Consider the following 11,195-nt stretch of genomic DNA (forward strand, 5'->3'; position numbering starts at 1 on the left):
GCTCCATCAGGATTCAAGCAAGCCGGGCCGAAGAGGCTGAAATGCCAGAAACCGGTTCCCGGTAGCTTGTCTCCTTTCTGGTAAAGAATTGGCTTGGTAGTTTAGTCTGCCCTGTTCCCATGATGCACTGGGCCAGGGAAAGACTGATTTGCATATAGCCAGGTTCTGAGCTGGGATGGGGCAGTGAGATAAATAACGGTGATGGATCAAGCCCTGATCTTTGGACTGGGTAAGAGTGGTCTGCTCAATTCAGACACTCTGTTCATCACCACCCCCTTTTGTAAATCTATCATGAAGAACGGCACCGACAGACTTATTTGAACAACAGTTTTATTCAGATTTTGCATCACACCCACAATATGACTAACACTTCGAATTGCTGGGTATGTGGGATGTTGCCTGGACGGTGTGTATCACTTACAACGCAACTTTTACGTCGTAATGCTGTTACAACGCAGCTATTACAACGCAGGATCCATTACATCGGATGCCATTACAACGCATGGCATTACAAAGCATACTATTACATCGTAAGTATTGGTAAGTATATAATTTTTTTAAATTTTATTTAATATTATATAATTGATTTAATTATTATTAATTATAAATAAAAATAAATAAAAATATATTTTTTTTTTAAATATTATAAATTAAATATATTAATTTAAGTAATTTTTAAAATAAGTATGAGTATAGGAGTATAGGTATTGGGTTTTGGGGTACAGGGGTGTTTTTAGGTTTTAGGGCAGGGTTTGGGTTTGGGGGTACAGGGGGGTTTTTAGGTTTTAGGGCAGGGTTTGGGTTTTGGGGTACAGGGGTGTTTTTAGGTTTTAGGGCAGGGTTTGGGTTTTGCGGTGCAGGGGTGTTTTTAGGTTTTAGGGCAAGGTTTGGGTTTTGGGGTACAGGGGTGTTTTTAGGTTTTAGGGGTAGGTTTGTGTTTTGGGTTAATTAAATTATATTTACCTTTTTTAAATTAATTAAAATATATTTAATAAATAAAATTAATTTTATTACATTAATTACATTTTTAAATTAAATTAATTAAATTAAATAATTTATTTCATTTAATTTAATGTCATTTCAATTATAAAAATATGTACATTAAGTTAATTTTATTATTTTAATTAAAAAAAATTATTTCCATTTTTTATTAAAATTACATTTATTAAATAGATATTATTTTATTAAATTAAATTAATGGCTATTTTAAAATGTATTTTAATTAAATTATTTATATTAAATTAATTAAATTAACTTAATAACATTTTTTAAAAAAAGGTATACTTACCTATATTTACGATGTAATGCCATGCGTTGTAATACCATCTGCTATGTAATGCCATGCGTTGTAATGGCATCCGATGTAATGGATCCTGCGTTGTAAAAATTCCGTTGTAACGGAATACGTTGTAAAAATCCGCGTTGTACTGACACCAATCCTGCCTGGACATCAAAAGAAAGGGGGCACACCACTTATTCCACTCCCGTTTTCCCATAATTGCTCTTGCAAGGCCTGGTACACACTCCTATTCACTTTGCGATGGCCAACGAAAGGTGGGCTGCTTTTTCGACTCAACAAAATATGCTTCAATGATCGAGATGGTTATCCGCAAGCTGAAGGAACTAAGTTTGAATGGGAGGAGTACCGCCCCGACAACGTGTCAGCACCACGAGTTTATAGTAATCAACGGAATGTAAATATGTCCAGTTCACATGTGATTACTGTTATTGATACAAAAGCTGATCTTTGTGTTCGTAATAAAGGTACAATCCCAGTAGGCAAAAGTGAATGTAATACCACTCTTGCCTTTGACACTCCAAATGGCATTTCATTTGTGGCATCCCGAAATACGTATTTTATATGTGGAAATAAAGGCTATCATCGTCTCCCTATAGGATGGTTAGGAACATGTTATATATCCTTTGTATTACCCCCAGTGTTTATTGCCCCACCTATTTATCATAATAATTATATTCTTTACCATGATTTCATATTGAATAGGGTGAAGAGAGCATTAGTCCTTGAAGACATTGATCAGACTGATACTGCATTGCAGCAATATGTTGATTTTAATTTAGGCCTATTTTCATTTGTTGGAGCTGCTTTAAACAGTCGAAAGATAAGACGGTTAACTCGTATTGTAGAAGCTGTTGCTAATGAGACATCTTTTGCTTTAGGCAACTTAACGGAGGAACTCCAGATTACCAGAATTGTAACGCTCCAAAACAGAATGGTATTAGACGTTGTATTAGCTGATCTTGGAGGAGCATGCCGCATCATCGGAAGTAGTTGTTGTGTATACGTGCCAGATAATTCACCTTCTGTGTATGATGCAATATCCAAATTACATAAAATTGCAGCTGAGATACATCCTGATAATGGTACATGGACATTTTCGGGGTGGTTTTGGTCGATACTCAGTACTTGGGGTTGGAAGTTGCTGATGATTCTGTGTGTAATAATTGGGATATTATTCTTTTTATGCCTTTGTATCCAGTGTTGCCCTGTATTATGTTCCATGTGCCTTTCTGCTTGTATTCCATCCAAACGAGCATTTGCTAAACATGAACAGATGATTCCTAAAGAAGTAGCACAAATTATGTCTATTGATATCGAAGATGAGTACCCTGATTATGTCCACTATGGGGTAGCTTCAGCTAAACGCTAAAAGGGTCGTCTGTTGTAATTTGACAATGATCGGGTTAGCGTTAAGCTTTGCTACATATATTTTCCCTCTATCTTGACTATAGTTGTCGGACGCCATTTTGTATGTATTGGCGGCCATTTTAGTGAATGCGTTGCCTCGTGGTCAGCATGCCCTTTTGTCCTTCCTCTGTACCACTGACCACTCGAGTTTGCCCAGCAACAGGCTATTTTTAGTATTGGTCAAGCTCACACATGCGCAGGTTAGATTGATCAGTCATCACTTAGGAATCTTCTTCAAACTGACCACTGGTGTTGTAGCCCCTCCCATGAGTTGGCTGTGTTCCAAAAATTACCATATATGTACCTGAAACTCTGTAATAGTGTACCGCCTATGTTTTTATTGCTGTAAAACTGTATAAAAGAAGGATTTGCACCGATGTTCGGTGTGATACTTCTTGCATTACCGAAGGGTGCTGTAGGAATGTACCACCACCCCATGGGGTCTTAATAAACTTGTCTTTTGCATTTTCTAGTTTCCGTGCCAACATCTTTTATGGTGTAGAGGGTATTCTGCGGAGTATGTAGGCCTGGAGAACCCAATACCACACCCGCAACGCTAAGGATCATAATGCATCCCCTACTCTGCGCAAGCATTGAGGCACGACGCATCATTTCCCCCGAATCACGGAACCAACTCATCTCCCCTTTTGCAAGGCTTTACTTCACTTTGCGTTACGCAAACAGGTACTTTGTGGAGAGCTTTGTTGCATTTATCATCAACTTGAACTAAGCAACTTTAATCATCTTTAAGTCAACTTTAAGTATAGTATTGTGGATGTTTGTCGTTTGTGGTCTTGTGTTAAGTCTATATAAAGAAAACTTATTTTTATAAAACCTGTGTTGTGACCGTCTGTAGTGTTTCCACTGTATTACTGTGTATATTCACAAATGCTTAACACACTGCCTCTGAGATAAGCCTATCTGCTCTTGCCAAGCTACCAAGGGGGTTAGCAGGGGTTATTTGGGAGTGTAATCCCCTTATCCTGACTTAGAAGTAAGGGTCCCTATTTGGACAAAGGTGAATACCATTGCCCACTAGAGACTCCCAGATCTAACATAATACTTTCAAAATACCGTGGGAATTGTTTTGCAAAGGCAAAAGAAATGCTTTACAGTGATGCTGAAAATACAATGAAGGTAGGTACTGCACCACCAAAAGCACAGGGGTGGCTGGGTGCAGAGGTCACTGGGTTCAATGTTAGTTAATGGGGACTGGGGGCAAGCACAAGAGTTGTGGTTTGCAGGTAAGTTCCCATGGTTTCAGGGCACAGGTCCCGGGGCTTAAAGCAAGCATGGGGGCCCAAGGCAGCACCAACCATATACCATAGTGGCACAGGGGTGGCCGAGTGCAGGGTGCAAATCCGCATCAGGCACCCAATGCAAACAAATGGGGAATCTCAGTCACACGAAGAGTCTACTGGCTCGGACAAAAAGGCTTTAACATGAAAGTACGAGGGCTCCCACTTCAGGGGGTCAGAAACATGTCTGAGTTGGCAGGCTGGTGCAGGCCAGTCAGATGCACACCAGATACTTGGTTGTTTTTCAGTGGACATCTTTAAAATGCGCTCTGAGTGCATTTTGTAATAAATCCAGCACAGACATCAGTTTGGATTTATTATGCTGAGAAGTTTGATACCAAACTTAACATTCTTGGCATTCAGTGAATACATCATGGAGCTGTGGAGTCCGTAATGACAAACTCACAGCCTATGCACTCAATATGGCTTCTCTGCACTTACAATGTCTGAGAATGGACTATGGACTCAGACACTGTTGGGGAATATTGCTTTTGCAGCTATGCCATCACCTGTGGTGTGGTGCACCCTGCCTTAGGGCCGCAAGGGGTATCTTACCAATGCTACAGGCAGTGGCTTGTGTGCATGGCACACAGGGAGCCATGTTTACTCTTTAGTTTCAGCTGCACCAGAACACAGAGTCTGCAATGCCAATGTGTTTGGTGAGGGCTCTCCGATGGTAGCACAATACATGTTACAGCCCTAATAGACCCTCTCTGGTCACAAGGCCCATGGTACAACTAGTACCGTTTATAAGGGTCTTACGTTTGGGCCAGCGCACATTCAGTCAAAGTTGCATCAGAGTCAGGCAAAACGTGTAGGGGTACTGCAATAGAAACCCACTTTCCAACAGATAATTTTAATTCCTTCCTTCCTTAAGGAAAGAACATAATGGGTTAAGTTCTAAATTTGAAGATGGACCATCAAGGCATTTCTATTCCACAGCCATCCCAGAAATGTAGCTACTGCACACGCCTAGAGTGGCCTAGGTAAGTTCTTAGTATTCTTAGGGCTACATCTGGGTGCATACTGGTTTGATCCAAGTGTGCCTAGGTAAAGTGTAGGCTGCAAAGACAAACAGGATGTGAGCTAGAGACTCAGTGAAGGAATTACAAACAGGGTATAAATGGGATAGAGTCATTAAAGTATACCACTTACCTTTGAAAGTCTTAGGTGGCAAAGATCTATATCTAAATTGGATATATTGTTTTCTGTCTAGCTGGCCAATAAGTAGGTCGTGATATTTTTCAAAGGTACAGTTGAACTTAAATTCAGAAAATCCTGTTTACAGATTACCCCCACTTGTAGTCAGAGAGTCATTCTGTACTACCTAAATCCAGTATAATTCTTTAAATCTCTGTTTATATAGTAGGCTCCCAGTGGGAGAGATTTCCCAAAAATCCTGCAGACCCAGAAAGCTCTATAGTTTTTAAATCGTGTTGAGTCAGTCTATTTCTTGGAAAGCTTCTGCTAGGGAGCTTATTTGGGTGAAGCTCTCAGCCTCCCCCATTACAGGAGTGGTCTAAGTCTTTCTTTCTCAGTATTCCGTTTCCTCCCAATTTCAAGTTTTAATTGATATAATGGGTTGCTAGGGGGGACTGCAACCAAATATTTTAGAGTTCTATCTCACGTTTGGCCATGTCTATATTCTTTTGAAAGCCCCAGACCTCCGCACCATAGAGGGCAGCACCCTTGAGTCATAGATCGATAAAACTGGTGAAATGGCTTGCTCTGTGTATCACTATGTTCTTCGAGTGAGGCACCCACAACGTGTATACGCTTTAGGGAGCTTTTGTCAACGCGCATATTTCATGTCATTTTGGATTATTGCTTGATAAAAAGATAATCAAAGGAGTCTACTTTTTCTATGGCTACCTCCCCATCCTCATCTTCCCTTAATACGTTTTATGTTGATTGATTATAACAAAGTTGGTTTTAGCTCTATTAACTACTAACAAATGCATGGTATGACATTTCTCAAATCAATTTAGTAGACATTGCAATTCACAGGTAATTTGAGACACGAATAGGGGGACATCTGTGAAAAGTAAAGTAGAGTAGGGATTTTATCAAGGACTGCACATCATTAACATGGAGAGATAGAAAGAGGACTACATTATTCAAGTACCAGGAGAACAGTCAATACCATCTCCCAATGCAAGATCCTAACCTGAAGACCTGATCTATTGTGCTGGTTTGCTCGTAAATCCAGATTGGAGAGTACATTATTGTCTTCAATCTACTTGTGTATCTTTCTCAGGACCTCAAATCAGAAGACTTTTTGTAGTGTGTCAATCAGGCTTATGGTCCTCTAGTTTGTAGGCAAACTCCTGTCTCCCTTTTTGTTGCCTGGTACAACCAACCCCAGGTCCTTTTCTGGACCTGAGAATGGGGGCTTCCCTCCAAAGTCAACCAATGGGGAGGCCCCTACATTTTTAATGTACCCTTTTTTTGTAGACCACCATCCTATTCAAATCCGAAGCCCTGATGAGAGCCCCTGGAGTTGACAAGGGTCTCAAAACGCATTGGCACATTGGAAATATATTGAAGATGAGCTATATGGTGGTTATTCTCAGGTAGAGGGAATTATAAAGTTGAATTAACCCTGGCTGTTTTCATTCTTGTTCCCAATTTTGGGCATCCTCCTTCTATGTAAAAAGGAATGTAATTTGAAGGGTTTGCTCCCTTTTCGTGAATTAAGATTTATGTAAATGGAATGTACCTGTGTATACATGTTGTTGTTTGTATTTGTTTTGTATACTTACTCTTGAATGAATACGTTTTTGTCTTGTATCAGACTATTTGAAAAAAAATATATATATATAAAATGAGATATTAGAAGGTTAAATGAATAACCAGATCGTGTTGGACTGGCTCCAGTGATAATTCCTTTAACTGGCAATCAGTTAGATTAAGAAGTACCCGGGTATACTGTTATACACCTCTTTTAGAACAATGCCATTGTCATGTCCTGAGTCCTTTGTGCCTGCAGCCTCTCTTGGGTCACATGACTGGGTGTAGCTGACAGTTAGAGATTGTGAATTTCTCCCTAATAGCCAGACAATAGAGGGATTAGGTGTGCCTGAATGGAATACCACTGGCAGGATGGGGGCAGAGCTGAGCACAGCCCCACTTACACCACAATAGCCTATGCTCTGCCTACCCGGAAAGAGACATTTTCACTGCAGCCAGCTTGGAGCCAAGGCAGGGGAGTCAGGAAATTTCAAGGAACCTTTTCCAGAAACTATTTGAAACAAAGGGCCCCAGGGTGTAAAAATAGGAACGTCAGACCCCATTTTCCCTGCAGTATTGGACCAGTGGAAGGACTCTCAGAGGACTGCCTGCTGATGTGACCTGCTGTGCACTCTGCCAGACTTCTGCTATACTTGGAAGAACTGCTGTGCTGTCTTTGCTGTCTAGAGCCGGCCTTGAGCTCTCAGAGGCCAGCTCTGCAGGGAGGACCTGGCCTGGTTGTTCGGGCTGGACTGTTCCCATGAGGAACTAGGCCAAGACTGATTTGCATCTGGCTGGGTTCAAACTGGGGTGGCGAAGTGAGCAAAAGCACAATGGAATAAACCCAGATGTGTGACTGGTGGTGACTGGTTGAAAAGTTTCAGCAGTCTGCCCATTCATTGTTGTGTTTGCAGTGAACACTAATTTTCATAAAATGTGTTGAAATGTTATGTGCGGTTTTAGTTTTAGAGGAATCTGTTGCCTTAGTTTGAGCTGAGAAGACTCTTGTTCTTGTCTCTGTGGATTTCCTTTGCCTGAATGATAAGGCTTCACATTCTTATTCTCTCATTTGAGGCCTATATTTGGTCCTCTAAAGTTGACGGTTTTCTTTTGTTTTCCATCTGCAAATCCTATTATGATTTACCTCTGCATATTCGATTTTAGGTGATCCCTTTATGGAATGCGTTTGTTGCAAACCATACTTAATCAAAGTGCCTGTTATGTTCTAGTTATTTTGTACTTTCAGTTGACTGAGCATTTGAATCTGAAAAGATGATACTTGGGATTGGCGTATTAATTAACCTAACTTGACTAAATTAGTTCAATAAAACTTTAAACCATCCTTGTCCTTCATGTGTTACCTAAATGGCCTTCCCTGTTTATGCTAATGCATGCAGATGTTTGCTCCTGTTCAACTCTAAACTAAAAGAGCTTCTTACGACCAAAGGCTGGGCTTGTTATGTTATGTTATGTTATGTTATTTTTATTTGTACAGCGCACAGCTGCCCCAGCGAAGGGGCGTCCTGGCGCTCTGAGAAGGTAGACACAACACAACACTGATAAAAAGGAGAAAGGAAGAAGCCTACAATTAAACAAACAGAAAAGTTTTAATGGCACGCCTAAACTGAAGTAGATCAACAATTGCCCGAATCTGAGCAGGAAGGAAGTTGCACCACTTTGCGGCTAACACTCGGAAGGAGCGGCCGCCAGTTCTACTCAGCTTGTATGATGATGACACTGAGCGTTGGAGATTCAGGGACCCTTGCTTCCCCGTTAGAATTGCCATAGCATGCCACACTGTTGTGACACGTTGATGCCAGTGAAAGGGGACGTAGGGCTTGCTGTGACGGAATACCCTAAAGGCCAGATTCCTAAGCCTTGCATTGCTCTTGTACCTCACAAGGTGGCGCAAGGCAAAGCAAGGGATAATGGAGATGTAGTAAGCTACGCAAAGGCACCTTGCGTAGCTCTGCATGGCTTAGAAAATCCAAAGTACCGCAAGGAAGCCCAAAACCCTACCTTGCGTCAGTCTGCACTGGGAAGGAATTCCATAGGTAGAGCATGATGTTCCAATGCACCCAGCCATGGATTTTGACGCAATCTCAAATGTTCTAAGGTTAGTAACCCTAGGGTTCCATCACAATGGTACGCTTTCCAAACAGAACCATAATGAGTAGAAATATCTTTTTTTCTCTTCGCTGTTTCCTCTTTCTCATATCCTTCATTCTGCAGCACACGTAGGAAGAGGAAAAACCATCCTGCCTGTAACGCAGGCGCCCTTGCACCATGGCAGAGAGCAGAGATGAGCCATATCTCAGTAGGTATGTTCATTTCTGCTGTCTCTCTGTCGCACAGCAGGCAAGTTGTGTTGAATGACTGTGAGAAGCCTGGCCCGAAGAGCCTGTGAGAAATGGAAATGGATTTATGTATTTATTTATTGTTAAGACATGAAAATGTGTGGCATATAAAGGAAAACAATCATTGTCATAACTTTGGGAGTACTCTGTAGCCTCTAGTTGCCTAATACTATTCGCCACTATAAACCCTAGTTGAACAGATGACTTATTTGCACATTTTAATTTTATTTTTTTCATTTCACTCACGTGGAGGGGAATTCTTCAGAAATAACTCACTAGCAGTGTGTGAGGGGCTTGTGGCGTGATTAGTCATGCCACAGCACATTGGAAATCCGTGCCTTGCTGCAACATGTAAGAGGGGGGTCATAGTTTGCATTCAAAGAACACCCATCATTTGTAGAAGTGTTTGGGAGAAACATGAATCTGTGTGGGGGGATCTCCCCAGTGGAAAAGAGCAACGGGTATGTATTTTTAAGATTTTAATAACATTTGTGAGTGTGTGGCATATAAAAGGTAAGAATCATGATGGTAGAAGAAGGACTACTGTACTTTCCTTAGCTTAAAAAAACTTGTAGCCACGCCATAAATGATCAAATCAGTTAGTCTGGTGGTGAATACTGATTAGGACTAGGGTTCAACCCCCATTTACAGATATTTGTTTTTAAATTTTTTATTTTTACCAAATGAGAGTAACCTTGTGAATTGTGCACCAGTTATTTCTGTACTTTGGCGTAAATGTAAATGTAAATGTAAATGTATAGGCATTTATATAGCGCACTACTTACCCGTAGGGTCCCAAGGCGCTTCGACCGCTGCAAAACCCTTCCTGGCTTCCCTGAGAGATGGTCCCTTAATGGGTATCTCCAGGGTGAGACCAGGCATCCCCGGCGGTCTGGTGGGGCCGTTAGTGAAGATGAGGCAAGCTAATGCCCAGAGTTGCCGAGTGTGATCGCTGATCAGAGTGCGCACCGAGGCGAGAGAATTATCGAGTCCGCTGACCCTGGTCCAGAAACCTGCCGCGCCGGGAATCGAACCCTGGTCCCGGGCCGTCCTCTGCTCTCGGGTCTGCCGCCTCTAACCAGTGAGCCACACTACTTCACGTGAAACAGTATGCAGGAATGTGTGACATGGGGTGGCACGAGTCCGAGCTGTGACATACGGCAGATGCCAGGGTGACCTGTGTACCTGCCAGAAGTGGCTCTCAGCCTCCACTCTTACATGGGGTCACCCTGCGAGGGGGGGTGGAGGGGGTTAAGGGGGTTCTAGAAGGAGTGGGGGTTATCCCAGTCTGCAGGGGCTGCAGTGTGTTGTGGCACACCCCTTACCGAAGTGGAATACTACATTTAGTGATTAACCTGTCTTTTTATAGCATTTGAAGACTAATTTATGACAATTTTAGTATTCAGTAGTATTATTTTTGGGAAGGCTAGTGTAATATCCTAGTTAAAATGCCTTACTTGCTTTTCACTACGGTGCACGTTGTTACCTTACTTAAGGTGTCTAGTTGGGTTGAATGTTTTATTTTGACTGTGCACGACAGTTGATTTTCTCTTGTTAACACCCAGTACTTTTTATCTTTATTCATTACTCAAATGTTTAAAATGTATGGAGAAGGAGTTTTACATTGTATTTCTCTTTCTCTGTCGCCTTCTTTTCTCCTGATGTGGATTGCTCACTCGCATGCTTTCCTGGCCAGTTGGTGTGCAGTGAGTAATCATTGATGGTTTCTTCCTTATTTCTTTTTCTTCGCCTTGTTTCTTTCTCATAATTATCAGAAAAGAGGATATGTCTATCTGTTTCTTTCTGTTTTTCTTTGTTGCCTTCTTTGTCTCTTCTTTTGCTTTGTTTCTTTCTAGCACTCTTTTCTCTTCTAGCTAATACACCTGAATGCATTTTGTCTTTTCTTTTGTTTTCATTTGGAAGAGAAGAGGATATGTAATATCCTAGTTAAAATGCCTTACTTGCTTTTCACCCTCCACTGTAGAATTCTATAATATTGATGTCACTTAGAATGTTGGGGCATGGAGCAGACAGTTGGAGAAGGGCTGAGAGCCTTGCTGGCTGCTCCTGGTGGGGCTAATTACATCTATACTTCAAAGCTGT

Source organism: Lissotriton vulgaris, chromosome 4_1 (genome assembly GCF_964263255.1).
Source record: "Lissotriton vulgaris chromosome 4_1, aLisVul1.2, whole genome shotgun sequence".
In the NCBI taxonomy this organism is placed as follows: domain Eukaryota; kingdom Metazoa; phylum Chordata; class Amphibia; order Caudata; family Salamandridae; genus Lissotriton; species Lissotriton vulgaris.